The sequence below is a fragment of the Ranitomeya variabilis genome, chromosome 5, assembly GCF_051348905.1.
Source record: "Ranitomeya variabilis isolate aRanVar5 chromosome 5, aRanVar5.hap1, whole genome shotgun sequence".
Lineage (NCBI taxonomy): Eukaryota > Metazoa > Chordata > Amphibia > Anura > Dendrobatidae > Ranitomeya > Ranitomeya variabilis.
Genome location: NC_135236.1, coordinates 38,148,211 through 38,162,151, shown reverse-complemented (window position 1 = coordinate 38,162,151; position 13,941 = coordinate 38,148,211). Strand labels below are relative to the sequence as shown.

The window sequence follows — 13,941 nt, the reverse complement described above, 5'->3', positions numbered from 1 at the left end:
AAAAAATTGGATTTTGCTTGTGAAAGTTTAATGAAAACAAAATATAGAAAAAGGTGGGATTAAGAAAAAAATCAAGAAGATTAATTCCCTTGCAGTGTGCAGTTTCTAACCACAAATGGGACCATGAGAAACATCTGGTGAACAACATCCCAGTAGTCCTCAATATACAAACCAATTATCTCCTTCTACTTGTTAATCTGAGTTCACACCTTTCTCTTTCAGTGAGTCAGCCAAGATATTTTGCCCATGACAGAGTTCATCAATAGAGATTCAGGTGAACTAAGTCCCAAAATTTCTCCAAGGTTCTCCCTCTGCATGCACTTTGCAAAAACATGAATAGCTAATCTTTGAGTTGGCTGTGATGGCCGAGTGGTTAAGGTGTTGGACTTGAAATCCAATGGGGTTTACCTGCACATGTTCAAATACTGTTCACAGCGTAGTGTTTTAACATGACAAAAATATTAGAATTTGTCAAAAACAGGAAACCTATATTTATATTGGTAAAATGGGCCAAATGATATGAAATGGGACAAGTATTCATATTCCAAAATTTGAGTCTCAAAATTGAAACTAAGCAGTATGAAAAATAAAAGGAACATTACTAAATGTTTCCCAGGACATTAATGGTATCATTCACTGATCTCTGGAAACTCTGATCAGAACTGTATTGGTTGCTAAAAATGCTCTACACCAAATTTTTTCAGCAATCAAATGTCAAATAACGTAAATAAACTCGTTACTAAAACACATCGGAGAACCAACAGTGATGGCATACATTTTTTATGATCGCATAGTTAAGACGATGGACTTAAAGTTCACATTCTGTATGAAATCATGTTCACAGTGCAGTGTTTTACCTTTAAAAAATTGGATTTTGCTTGTGCAAGTTTAATGAAAACAAAATATAGAAAAAGGTGGGATTAAGAAAAAAATCAAGAAGATTAATTCCCTGGCAGTGTGCAGTTTCCAACCACAATTGGGACCATGAGAAACATCTGGTGAACAACATCCCTGTAGTCCTCAATGTACAAACCAATTATCTCCTTCTACTTGTTAATCTGAGTTCACACCTTTCTCTTTCAGTGAGTCAGCCAAGATATTTTGCCCATCACAGAGTTCGTCAATAGAGATTCAGGTGAACTAAGTCCCAAAATTTCTCCAAGGCTCTCCCTCTGCATGCACTTTGCAAAAACATGAATAGCTAATCTTTGAGTTGGCTGTGATGGCCGAGTGGTTCAGTTGTTGGACTTGAAATCCAATGGGGTTTCCCCGCACAGTTTCAAATCCTGTTCACAGCGTAGTGTTTTAACATGACAAAAACATTAGAATTTGTCAAAAACAGTAAAGCTATATTTGTATTTGAGTTGGCTGTGATGGCCGAGTGGTTAAGGTGTTGGACTAGAAATCCAATGGGGTTTACCTGCACATGTTCAAATTCTGTTCACAGCGTAGTGTTTTAACATGACAAAAACATTAGAATTTGTTAAAAATAATAAAGCTATATTTATATTGGTAAAATGGGCCAAATGATATGAAATAATTAAGTATTCTTATTCCAAAATTTGAGTCTCAAAATTGAAAATAAGCAGTTTGAAAACTAAAAGAAACATTACTAGATGTTTCCCAGGACATTAATGGTATCATTCACTGATCTCTGGAAACTCTGATCAGAACTGTATTGGTTGCTAAAAATGCTCTACACCAAATTTTTTCAGCAATCAAATGTCAAATAACGTAAATAAACTCATTACTAAAACACATCGGAGGACCAACAGTGATGGCATACATTTTTTATGATCTCATAGTTAAGACGATGGACTTAAAGTTCACATTCTGTATGAAATCATGTTCACAGTGCAGTGTTTTACCTTTAAAAAATTGGATTTTGCTTGTAAAAGTTTAATGAAAACAAAATATAGAAAAAGGTGGAATTAGGAAAAAAATCAAGAAGATTAATTCCCTGGCAGTGTGCAGTTTCCAACCACAATTGGGACCATGAGAAACATCTGGTGAACAACATCCCTGTAGTCCTCAATATACAAACCAATTATCTCCTTCTACTTGTTAATCTGAGTTCACACCTTTCTCTTTCAGTGAGTCAGCCAAGATATTTTGCCCATGACAGAGTTCGTCAATAGAGATTCAGGTGAACTAAGTCCCAAAATTTCTCCAAGGTTCTCCCTCTGCATGCACTTTGCAAAAACATGAATAGCTAATCTTTGAGTTGGCTGTGATGGCCGAGTGGTTAAGATGTTGGACTTGAAATCCAATGGGGTTTACCTGCACATGTTCAAATCCTGTTCACAGCGTAGTGTTTTAACATGACAAAAACATTAGAATTTGTCAATAACAGGAAACCTATATTTATATTTGTAAAATGGGCCAAATGATATGAAATGGGACAAGTATTCATATTCCAAAATTTGAGTCTCAAAATTGAAACTAAGCAGTATGAAAACTAAAAGAAACATTACTATATGTTTCCCAGGACATTAATGGTATCATTCACTGATCTCTGGAAACTCTGATCAGAACTGTATTGGTTGCTAAAAATGCTCTACACCAAATTTTTTCAGCAATAAAAAGTCAAATAACGTAAATAAACTCGTTACTAAAACACATCGGAGAACCAACAGTGATGGCATACATTTTTTATGATCTCATAGTTAAGACGATGGACTTAAAGTTCACATTCTGTATGAAATCATGTTCACAGTGCAGTGTTTTACCTTTAAAAAATTGGATTTTGCTTGTAAAAGTTTAATGAAAACAAAATATAGAAAAAGGTGGAATTAGGAAAAAAATCAAGAAGATTAATTCCCTGGCAGTGTGCAGTTTCCAACCACAATTGGGACCATGAGAAACATCTGGTGAACAACATCCCTGTAGTCCTCAATATACAAACCAATTATCTCCTTCTACTTGTTAATCTGAGTTCACACCTTTCTCTTTCAGTGAGTCAGCCAAGATATTTTGCCCATGACAGAGTTCGTCATTAGAGATTCAGGTGAACTAAGTCCCAAAATTTCTCCAAGGTTCTCCCTCTGCATGCACTTTGCAAAAACATGAATAGCTAATCTTTGAGTTGGCTGTGATGGCCGAGTGGTTAAGGCGTTGGACTTGAAATCCGATGGGGTTTCCCCGCACAGGTTCAAATCCTGTTCACAGTGTAGTGTTTTAACATGACAAAAACATTAGAATTTGTCAAAAACAGGAAACCTATATTTATATTGGTAAAATGGGCCAAATGATATGAAATGGGACAAGTATTCATATTCCAAAATTTGAGTCTCAAAATTGAAACTAAGCAGTATGAAAACTAAAAGAAACATTACTAGATGTTTCCCAGGACATTAATGGTATCATTCACTGATCTCTGGAAACTCTTATCAGAACTGTATTGGTTGCTAAAAATGCTCTACACCAAATTTTTTCAGCAATCAAATGTCAAATAACGTAAATAAACTCGTTACTACAACACATCGGAGAACCAACAGTGATGGCATACATTTTTTATGATCTCATAGTTAAGACGATGGACTTAAAGTTCACATTCTGTATGAAATCATGTTCACAGTGCAGTGTTTTACCTTTAAAAAATTGGATTTTGCTTGTGAAAGTTTAATGAAAACAAAATATAGAAAAAGGTGGGATTAAGAAAAAAATCAAGAAGATTAATTCCCTGGCAGTGTGCAGTTTCCAACCACAATTGGGACCATGAGAAACATCTGGTGAACAACATCCCTGTAGTCCTCAATGTACAAACCAATTATCTCCTTCTACTTGTTAATCTGAGTTCACACCTTTCTCTTTCAGTGAGTCAGCCAAGATATTTTGCCCATGACAGAGTTCGTCAATAGAGATTCAGGTGAACTAAGTCCCAAAATTTCTCCAAGGCTCTCCCTCTGCATGCACTTTGCAAAAACATGAATAGCTAATCTTTGAGTTGGCTGTGATGGCGAGTGGTTAAGGTGTTGGACTTGAAATCCAATGGAGTTTACCTGCACATGTTCAAATCCTGTTCACAGCGTAGAGTTTTAACATGACAAAAAAATTAGAATTTGTCAAAAACAGGAAACCTATATTTCTATTGGTAAAATGGGCCAAATGATATGAAATGGGACAAGTATTCATATTCCAAAATTTGAGTCTCAAAATTTAAACTAAGCAGTATGAAAACTAAAAGAAACATTACTAGATGTTTCCCAGGACATTAATGGTATCATTCACTGATCTCTGGAAACTCTGATCAGAACTGTATTGGTTGCTAAAAATGCTCTACACCAAATTTTTTCAGCAATCAAATGTCAAATAACGTAAATAAACTCGTTACTACAACACATCGGAGAACCAACAGTGATGGCATACATTTTTTATGATCTCATAGTTAAGACGATGGACTTAAAGTTCACATTCTGTATGAAATCATGTTCACAGTGCAGTGTTTTACCTTTAAAAAATTGGATTTTGCTTGTGAAAGTTTAATGAAAACAAAATATAGAAAAAGGTGGGATTAAGAAAAAAATCAAGAAGATTAATTCCCTGGCAGTGTGCAGTTTCTAACCACAAATGGGACCATGAGAAACATCTGGTGAACAACATCCCAGTAGTCCTCAATATACAAACCAATTATCTCCTTCTACTTGTTAATCTGAGTTCACACCTTTCTCTTTCAGTGAGTCAGCCAAGATATTTTGCCCATGACAGAGTTCGTCAATAGAGATTCAGGTGAACTAAGTCCCAAAATTTCTCCAAGGCTCTCCCTCTGCATGCACTTTGCAAAAACATGAATAGCTAATCTTTGAGTTGCCTGTGATGGCCAAGTGGTTAAGGTGTTGGACTTGAAATCCAATGGGGTTTACCTGCACATGTTCAAATCCTGTTCACAGCGTAGTGTTTTAACATGACAAAAACATTAGAATTTGTCAAAAACAGGAAACCTATATTTATATTGGTAAAATGGGCCAAATGATATGAAATGGGACAAGTATTCATATTCCAAAATTTGAGTCTCAAAATTGAAACTAAGCAGTATGAAAACTAAAAGAAACATTACTAGATGTTTCCCAGGACATTAATGGTATCATTCACTGATCTCTGGAAACTCTTATCAGAACTGTATTGGTTGCTAAAAATGCTCTACACCAAATTTTTTCAGCAATCAAATGTCAAATAACGTAAATAAACTCGTTACTACAACACATCGGAGAACCAACAGTGATGGCATACATTTTTTATGATCTCATAGTTAAGACGATGGACTTAAAGTTCACATTCTGTATGAAATCATGTTCACAGTGCAGTGTTTTACCTTTAAAAAATTGGATTTTGCTTGTGAAAGTTTAATGAAAACAAAATATAGAAAAAGGTGGGATTAAGAAAAAAATCAAGAAGATTAATTCCCTTGCAGTGTGCAGTTTCTAACCACAAATGGGACCATGAGAAACATCTGGTGAACAACATCCCAGTAGTCCTCAATATACAAACCAATTATCTCCTTCTACTTGTTAATCTGAGTTCACACCTTTCTCTTTCAGTGAGTCAGCCAAGATATTTTGCCCATGACAGAGTTCATCAATAGAGATTCAGGTGAACTAAGTCCCAAAATTTCTCCAAGGCTCTCCCTCTGCATGCACTTTGCAAAAACATGAATAGCTAATTTTCGAGTTGGCTGTGATGGCCGAGTGGTTAAGGCGTTGGATTTGAAATCCAATGGGGTTTCCCCGCACAGGTTCAAATGCTGTTCACAGCGTAGTGTTTTAACATGACAAAAACATTAGAATTTGTCAAAAACAGTAAAGCTATATTTATGTTGGTAAAATGGGCCAAATGATATGAAATGGGACAAGTATTCATATTCCAAAATTTGAGTCTCAAAATTGAAACTAAGCAGTATGAAAAATAAAAGGAACATTACTAAATGTTTCCCAGGACATTAATGGTATCATTCACTGATCTCTGGAGACTTTGATCAGAACTGTATTGGTTGCTAAAAATGCTCTACACCAAATTTTTTCAGCAATCAAATGTCAAATAACGTAAATAAACTCGTTACTAAAACACATCGGAGAACCAACAGTGATGGCATACATTTTTTATGATCGCATAGTTAAGACGATGGACTTAAAGTTCACATTCTGTATGAAATCATGTTCACAGTGCAGTGTTTTACCTTTAAAAAATTGGATTTTGCTTGTGAAAGTTTAATGAAAACAAAATATAGAAAAAGGTGGGATTAAGAAAAAAATCAAGAAGATTAATTCCCTGGCAGTGTGCAGTTTCCAACCACAATTGGGACCATGAGAAACATCTGGTGAACAACATCCCTGTAGTCCTCAATGTACAAACCAATTATCTCCTTCTACTTGTTAATCTGAGTTCACACCTTTCTCTTTCAGTGAGTCAGCCAAGATATTTTGCCCATGACAGAGTTCGTCAATAGAGATTCAGGTGAACTAAGTCCCAAAATTTCTCCAAGGCTCTCCCTCTGCATGCACTTTGCAAAAACATGAATAGCTAATCTTTGAGTTGGCTGTGATGGCTGAGTGGTTAAGGCGTTGGACTTGAAATCCAATGGGGTTTCCCCGCACAGGTTCAAATCCTGTTCACAGCGTAGTGTTTTAACATGACAAAAACATTAGAATTTGTCAAAAACAGTAAAGCTATATTTATATTGGTAAAATGGGCCAAATGATATGAAATGGGACAAGTATTCATATTCCAAAATTTGAGTCTCAAAATTGAAACTAAGCAGTATGAAAACTAAAAGAAACATTACTAGATGTTTCCCAGGACATTAATGGTATCATTCACTGATCTCTGGAAACTCTGATCAGAACTGTATTGGTTGCCAAAAATACTCTACACCAAATTTTTTCAGCAATCAAATGTCAAATAACGTAAATAAACTCGTTACTAAAACACATCGGAGAACCATCAGTGATGGCATACGTTTTTTATGATCGCATAGTTAAGACGATGGACTTAAAGTTCACATTCTGTATGAAATCATGTTCACAGTGCAGTGTTTTACCTTTAAAAAATTGGATTTTGCTTGTGAAAGTTTAATGAAAACAAAATATAGAAAAAGGTGGGATTAAGAAAAAAATCAAGAAGATTAATTCCCTTGCAGTGTGCAGTTTCTAACCACAAATGGGACCATGAGAAACATCTGGTGAACAACATCCCAGTAGTCCTCAATATACAAACCAATTATCTCCTTCTACTTGTTAATCTGAGTTCACACCTTTCTCTTTCAGTGAGTCAGCCAAGATATTTTGCCCATGACAGAGTTCATCAATAGAGATTCAGGTGAACTAAGTCCCAAAATTTCTCCAAGGTTCTCCCTCTGCATGCACTTTGCAAAAACATGAATAGCTAATCTTTGAGTTGGCTGTGATGGCCGAGTGGTTAAGGTGTTGGACTTGAAATCCAATGGGGTTTACCTGCACATGTTCAAATACTGTTCACAGCGTAGTGTTTTAACATGACAAAAATATTAGAATTTGTCAAAAACAGGAAACCTATATTTATATTGGTAAAATGGGCCAAATGATATGAAATGGGACAAGTATTCATATTCCAAAATTTGAGTCTCAAAATTGAAACTAAGCAGTATGAAAAATAAAAGGAACATTACTAAATGTTTCCCAGGACATTAATGGTATCATTCACTGATCTCTGGAAACTCTGATCAGAACTGTATTGGTTGCTAAAAATGCTCTACACCAAATTTTTTCAGCAATCAAATGTCAAATAACGTAAATAAACTCGTTACTAAAACACATCGGAGAACCAACAGTGATGGCATACATTTTTTATGATCGCATAGTTAAGACGATGGACTTAAAGTTCACATTCTGTATGAAATCATGTTCACAGTGCAGTGTTTTACCTTTAAAAAATTGGATTTTGCTTGTGCAAGTTTAATGAAAACAAAATATAGAAAAAGGTGGGATTAAGAAAAAAATCAAGAAGATTAATTCCCTGGCAGTGTGCAGTTTCCAACCACAATTGGGACCATGAGAAACATCTGGTGAACAACATCCCTGTAGTCCTCAATGTACAAACCAATTATCTCCTTCTACTTGTTAATCTGAGTTCACACCTTTCTCTTTCAGTGAGTCAGCCAAGATATTTTGCCCATCACAGAGTTCGTCAATAGAGATTCAGGTGAACTAAGTCCCAAAATTTCTCCAAGGCTCTCCCTCTGCATGCACTTTGCAAAAACATGAATAGCTAATCTTTGAGTTGGCTGTGATGGCCGAGTGGTTCAGTTGTTGGACTTGAAATCCAATGGGGTTTCCCCGCACAGTTTCAAATCCTGTTCACAGCGTAGTGTTTTAACATGACAAAAACATTAGAATTTGTCAAAAACAGTAAAGCTATATTTGTATTTGAGTTGGCTGTGATGGCCGAGTGGTTAAGGTGTTGGACTAGAAATCCAATGGGGTTTACCTGCACATGTTCAAATTCTGTTCACAGCGTAGTGTTTTAACATGACAAAAACATTAGAATTTGTTAAAAATAATAAAGCTATATTTATATTGGTAAAATGGGCCAAATGATATGAAATAATTAAGTATTCTTATTCCAAAATTTGAGTCTCAAAATTGAAAATAAGCAGTTTGAAAACTAAAAGAAACATTACTAGATGTTTCCCAGGACATTAATGGTATCATTCACTGATCTCTGGAAACTCTGATCAGAACTGTATTGGTTGCTAAAAATGCTCTACACCAAATTTTTTCAGCAATCAAATGTCAAATAACGTAAATAAACTCATTACTAAAACACATCGGAGGACCAACAGTGATGGCATACATTTTTTATGATCTCATAGTTAAGACGATGGACTTAAAGTTCACATTCTGTATGAAATCATGTTCACAGTGCAGTGTTGTACCTTTAAAAAATTGGATTTTGCTTGTGAAAGTTTAATGAAAACAAAATATAGAAAAAGGTGGGATTAAGAATAAAATCAAGAAGATTAATTCCCTGGCAGTGTGCAGTTTCCAACCACAATTGGGACCATGAGAAACATCTGGTGAACAACATCCCAGTAGTCCTCAATATACAAACCAATTATCTCCTTCTACTTGTTAATCTGAGTTCACACCTTTCTCTTTCAGTGAGTCAGCCAAGATATTTTGCCCATGACAGAGTTCGTCAATAGAGATTCAGGTGAACTAAGTCCCAAAATTTCTCCAAGGCTCTCCCTCTGCATGCACTTTGCAAAAACATGAATAGCTAATCTTTGAGTTGGCTGTGATGGCCAAGTGGTTAAGGTGTTGGACTTGAAATCCAATGGGGTTTACCTGCACATGTTCAAATCCTGTTCACAGCGTAGTGTTTTAACATGACAAAAACATTAGAATTTGTCAAAAACAGGAAACCTATATTTATATTGGTAAAATGGGCCAAATGATATGAAATGGGACAAGTATTCATATTCCAAAATTTGAGTCTCAAAATTGAAACTAAGCAGTATGAAAACTAAAAGAAACATTACTAGATGTTTCTCAGGACATTAATGGTATCATTCACTGATCTCTGGAAACTCTTATCAGAACTGAATTGGTTGCTACAAATGCTCTACACCAAATTTTTTGAGCAATCAAATATCAAATAACGTAAATAAACTCGTTACTAAAACACATCGGAGAACCATCAGTGATGGCATACGTTTTTTATGATCGCATATGTTTTTTATGATCACATAGTTAAGACGATGGAATTAAAGTTCACATTCTGTATGAAATCATGTTCACAGTGCAGTGTTTTACCTTTAAAAAATTGTATTTTGCTTGTGAAAGTTTAATGAAAACAAAATATAGAAAAAGGTGGGATTAAGAAAAAAATCAAGAAGATTAATTCCCTGGCAGTGTGCAGTTTCCAACCACAAATGGGACCATGAGAAACATCTGGTGAACAACATCCCAGTAGTCCTCAATATACAAACCAATTATCTCCTTCTACTTGTTAATCTGAGTTCACACCTTTCTCTTTCAGTGAGTCAGCCAAGATATTTTGCCCATGACAGAGTTCATCAATAGAGATTCAGGTGAACTAAGTCCCAAAATTTCTCCAAGGCTCTCCCTCTGCATGCACTTTGCAAAAACATGAATAGCTAATCTTTGAGTTGGCTGTGATGGCCGAGTAGTTAAGGCGTTGGACTCGAAATCCAATGGGGTTTCCCCGCACAGGTTCAAATCCTGTTCACAGCGTAGTGTTTTAACATGACAAAAACATTAGAATTTGTCAAAAACATTAAAGCTATATTTATATTGGTAAAATGGGCCAAATGATATGAAATGGGACAAGTATTCATATTCCAAAATTTGAGTCTCAAAATTGAAACTAAGCAGTATGAAAACTAAAAGAAACATTACTAGATGTTTCTCAGGACATTAATGGTATCATTCACTGATCTCTGGAAACTCTGATCAGAACTGTATTGGTTGCTAAAAATGCTCTACACCAAATTTTTTCAGCAATCAAATGTCAAATAACGTAAATAAACTCGTTACTAAAACACATCGGAGAACCATCAGTGATGGCATACGTTTTTTATGATCACATAGTTAAGACGATGGACTTAAAGTTCACATTCTGTATGAAATCATGTTCACAGTGCAGTGTTTTACCTTTAAAAAATTGGATTTTGCTTGTGAAAGTTTAATGAAAACAAAATATAGAAAAAGGTGGGATTGAGAAAAAAATCAAGAAGATTAATTCCCTGGCAGTGTGCAGTTTCCAACCACAATTGGGACCATGAGAAACATCTGGTGAACAACATCCCTGTAGTCCTCAATGTACAAACCAATTATCTCCTTCTACTTGTTAATCTGAGTTCACACCTTTCTCTTTCAGTGAGTCAGCCAAGATATTTTGCCCATGACAGAGTTCGTCAATAGAGATTCAAGTGAACTAAGTCCCAAAATTTCTCCAAGGCTCTCCCTCTGCATGCACTTTGCAAAAACATGAATAGCTAATCTTCGAGTTGGCTGTGAGGGCCGAGTGGTTAAGGCGTTGGACTTGAAATCCAATGGGGTTTCCCCGCACAGGTTCAAATCCTGTTCACAGCGTAGTGTTTTAACAAGACAAAAACATTAGACTTTGTCAAAAACAGTAAAGCTATATTTATGTTGGTAAAATGGGCCAAATGATATGAAATGGGACAAGTATTCATATTCCAAAATTTGAGTCTCAAAATTGAAACTAAGCAGTATGAAAAATAAAAGAAACATTACTAGATGTTTCCCAGGACTTTAATGGTATCATTCACTGATCTCTGGAAACTTTGATCAGAACTGTATTGGTTGCTAAAAAAGCTCTACACCAAATTTTTTCAGCAATCAAATGTCAAATAACGTAAATAAACCCGTTACTAAAACACATCGGAGAACCAACAGTGATGGCATACATTTTTTATGATCACATAGTTAAGACGATGGACTTAAAGTTCACATTCTGTATGAAATCATGTTCACAGTGCAGTGTTGTACCTTTAAAAAATTGGATTTTGCTTGTGAAAGTTTAATGAAAACAAAATCTAGAAAAAGGTGGGATTAAGAATAAAATCAAGAAGATTAATTCCCTGGCAGTGTGCAGTTTCCAACCACAATTGGGACCATGAGAAACATCTGGTGAACAACATCCCTGTAGTCCTCAATGTACAAACCAATTATCTCCTTCTACTTGTTAATCTGAGTTCACACCTTTCTCTTTCAGTGAGTCAGCCAAGATATTTTGCCCATGACAGAGTTCGTCAATAGAGATTCAGGTGAACTAAGTCCCAAAATTTCTCCAGGGCTCTCCCTCTGCATGCACTTTGCAAAAACATGAATAGCTAATCTTTGAGTTGGCTGTGATGGCCGAGTGGTTAAGGCGTTGGACTCGAAATCCAATGGGGTTTCCCCGCACAGGTTCAAATCCTGTTCACAGCGTAGTCTTTTAACATGACTAAAACATTAGAATTTGTCAAAAACAGTAAAGCTATATTTATGTTGGTAAAATGGGCCAAATGATATGAAATGGGACAAGTATTCATATTCCAAAATTTGAGTCTCAAAATTGAAACTAAGCAGTTTGAAAACTAAAAGAAACATTACTAGATGTTTCCCAGGACATTAATTGTATCATTCACTGATCTCTGGAAACTCTGATCAGAACTGAATTGGTTGCTACAAATGCTCTACACCAAATTTTTTCAGCAATCAAATGTCAAATAACGTAAATAAACTCGTTACTAAAACACATCGGAGAACCATCAGTGATGGCATACGTTTTTTATGATCGCATATGTTTTTATGATCACATAGTTAAGACGATGGAATTAAAGTTCACATTCTGCATGAAATCATGTTCACAGTGCAGTGTTTTACCTTTAAAAAATTGGATTTTGCTTGTGAAAGTTTAATGAAAACAAAATATAGAAAAAGGTGGGATTAAGAAAAAAATCAAGAAGATTAATTCCCTGGCAGTGTGCAGTTTCCAACCACAAATGGGACCATGAGAAACATCTGGTGAACAACATCCCAGTAGTCCTCAATATACAAACCAATTATCTCCTTCTACTTGTTAATCTGAGTTCACACCTTTCTCTTTCAGTGAGTCAGCCAAGATATTTTGCCCATGACAGAGTTCATCAATAGAGATTCAGGTGAACTAAGTCCCAAAATTTCTCCAAGGCTCTCCCTCTGCATGCACTTTGCAAAAACATGAATAGCTAATCTTTGAGTTGGCTGTGATGGCCGAGTGGTTAAGGCGTTGAACTCGAAATCCAATGGGGTTTCCCCGCACGGGTTCAAATCCTGTTCACAGCGTAGTGTTTTAACATGACAAAAACATTAGAATTTGTCAAAAACATTAAAGCTATATTTATATTGGTAAAATGGGCCAAATGATATGAAATGGGACAAGTATTCATATTCCAAAATTTGAGTCTCAAAATTGAAACTAAGCAGTATGAAAACTAAAAGAAACATTACTAGATGTTTCTCAGGACATTAATGGTATCATTCACTGATCTCTGGAAACTCTGATCAGAACTGTATTGGTTGCTAAAAATGCTCTACACCAAATTTTTTCAGCAATCAAATGTCAAATAACGTAAGTAAACTCGTTACTAAAACACATCGGAGAACCAACAGTGATGGCATACGTTTTTTATGATCTCATAGTTAAGACGATGGACTTAAAGTACACATTCTGTATGAAATCATGTTCGCAGTGCAGTGTTTTACCTTTAAAAAATTGGATTTTGCTTTTGAAAGTTTAATGAAAACAAAATATAGAAAAAGGTGGGATTAAGAAAAAAATCAAGAAGATTAATTCCCTGGCAGTGTGCAGTTTCCAACCACAAATGGGACCATGAGAAACATCTGGTGAACAACATCCCAGTAGTCCTCAATATACAAACCAATTATCTCCTTCTACTTGTTAATCTGAGTTCACACCTTTCTCTTTCAGTGAGTCAGCCAAGATATTTTGCCCATGACAGAGTTCATCAATAGAGATTCAGGTGAACTAAGTCCCAAAATTTCTCCAAGGCTCTCCCTCTGCATGCACTTTGCAAAAACATGAATAGCTAATCTTTGAGTTGGCTGTGATGGCCGAGTGGTTAAGGCGTTGGACTCGAAATCCAATGGGGTTTCCCCGCACAGGTTCAAATCCTGTTCACAGCGTAGTGTTTTAACATGACAAAAACATTAGAATTTGTCAAAAACAGGAAACCTATATTTATATTGGTAAAATGGGCCAAATGATATGAAATGGGACAAGTATTCATATTCCAAAATTTGAGTCTCAAAATTGAAACTAAGCAGTATGAAAACTAAAAGAAACATTACTAGATGTTTCCCAGGACATTAATGGTATCATTCACTGATCTCTGGAAACTCTGATCAGAACTGTATTGGTTGCTAAAAATGCTCTACA

General features: G+C 35.6%; 15 non-coding genes across 15 annotated transcripts; all 15 read left to right on the top strand.

Annotated features, from left to right (window-relative positions):
• The first annotated feature begins 355 nt into the window (after nucleotides 1-355).
• Nucleotides 356-437, top strand: TRNAS-UGA (transfer RNA serine (anticodon UGA)). The gene has a single exon. It is a non-coding gene; the product is annotated as a tRNA-Ser (tRNA).
• A 779-nt stretch (nucleotides 438-1,216) lies between these two features.
• TRNAS-UGA (transfer RNA serine (anticodon UGA)) lies at nucleotides 1,217-1,298 on the top strand. Its single transcript has one exon. It is a non-coding gene; the product is annotated as a tRNA-Ser (tRNA).
• Nucleotides 1,299-2,227: 929 nt separating this feature from the next.
• On the top strand, nucleotides 2,228-2,309 carry TRNAS-UGA (transfer RNA serine (anticodon UGA)). Its single transcript has one exon. It is a non-coding gene; the product is annotated as a tRNA-Ser (tRNA).
• A 779-nt stretch (nucleotides 2,310-3,088) lies between these two features.
• On the top strand, nucleotides 3,089-3,170 carry TRNAS-UGA (transfer RNA serine (anticodon UGA)). The gene has a single exon. It is a non-coding gene; the product is annotated as a tRNA-Ser (tRNA).
• Nucleotides 3,171-4,808: 1,638 nt separating this feature from the next.
• TRNAS-UGA (transfer RNA serine (anticodon UGA)) lies at nucleotides 4,809-4,891 on the top strand. Its single transcript has one exon. It is a non-coding gene; the product is annotated as a tRNA-Ser (tRNA).
• A 779-nt stretch (nucleotides 4,892-5,670) lies between these two features.
• TRNAS-UGA (transfer RNA serine (anticodon UGA)) lies at nucleotides 5,671-5,752 on the top strand. Its single transcript has one exon. It is a non-coding gene; the product is annotated as a tRNA-Ser (tRNA).
• Nucleotides 5,753-6,531: 779 nt separating this feature from the next.
• TRNAS-UGA (transfer RNA serine (anticodon UGA)) lies at nucleotides 6,532-6,613 on the top strand. Its single transcript has one exon. It is a non-coding gene; the product is annotated as a tRNA-Ser (tRNA).
• A 779-nt stretch (nucleotides 6,614-7,392) lies between these two features.
• TRNAS-UGA (transfer RNA serine (anticodon UGA)) lies at nucleotides 7,393-7,474 on the top strand. The gene has a single exon. It is a non-coding gene; the product is annotated as a tRNA-Ser (tRNA).
• A 779-nt stretch (nucleotides 7,475-8,253) lies between these two features.
• TRNAS-UGA (transfer RNA serine (anticodon UGA)) lies at nucleotides 8,254-8,335 on the top strand. The gene has a single exon. It is a non-coding gene; the product is annotated as a tRNA-Ser (tRNA).
• Nucleotides 8,336-9,264: 929 nt separating this feature from the next.
• Nucleotides 9,265-9,346, top strand: TRNAS-UGA (transfer RNA serine (anticodon UGA)). The gene has a single exon. It is a non-coding gene; the product is annotated as a tRNA-Ser (tRNA).
• Nucleotides 9,347-10,144: 798 nt separating this feature from the next.
• On the top strand, nucleotides 10,145-10,226 carry TRNAS-CGA (transfer RNA serine (anticodon CGA)). The gene has a single exon. It is a non-coding gene; the product is annotated as a tRNA-Ser (tRNA).
• A 779-nt stretch (nucleotides 10,227-11,005) lies between these two features.
• Nucleotides 11,006-11,087, top strand: TRNAS-UGA (transfer RNA serine (anticodon UGA)). The gene has a single exon. It is a non-coding gene; the product is annotated as a tRNA-Ser (tRNA).
• Nucleotides 11,088-11,866: 779 nt separating this feature from the next.
• TRNAS-CGA (transfer RNA serine (anticodon CGA)) lies at nucleotides 11,867-11,948 on the top strand. The gene has a single exon. It is a non-coding gene; the product is annotated as a tRNA-Ser (tRNA).
• A 797-nt stretch (nucleotides 11,949-12,745) lies between these two features.
• TRNAS-CGA (transfer RNA serine (anticodon CGA)) lies at nucleotides 12,746-12,827 on the top strand. Its single transcript has one exon. It is a non-coding gene; the product is annotated as a tRNA-Ser (tRNA).
• A 779-nt stretch (nucleotides 12,828-13,606) lies between these two features.
• On the top strand, nucleotides 13,607-13,688 carry TRNAS-CGA (transfer RNA serine (anticodon CGA)). Its single transcript has one exon. It is a non-coding gene; the product is annotated as a tRNA-Ser (tRNA).
• The last annotated feature ends 253 nt before the right edge of the window (nucleotides 13,689-13,941 follow it).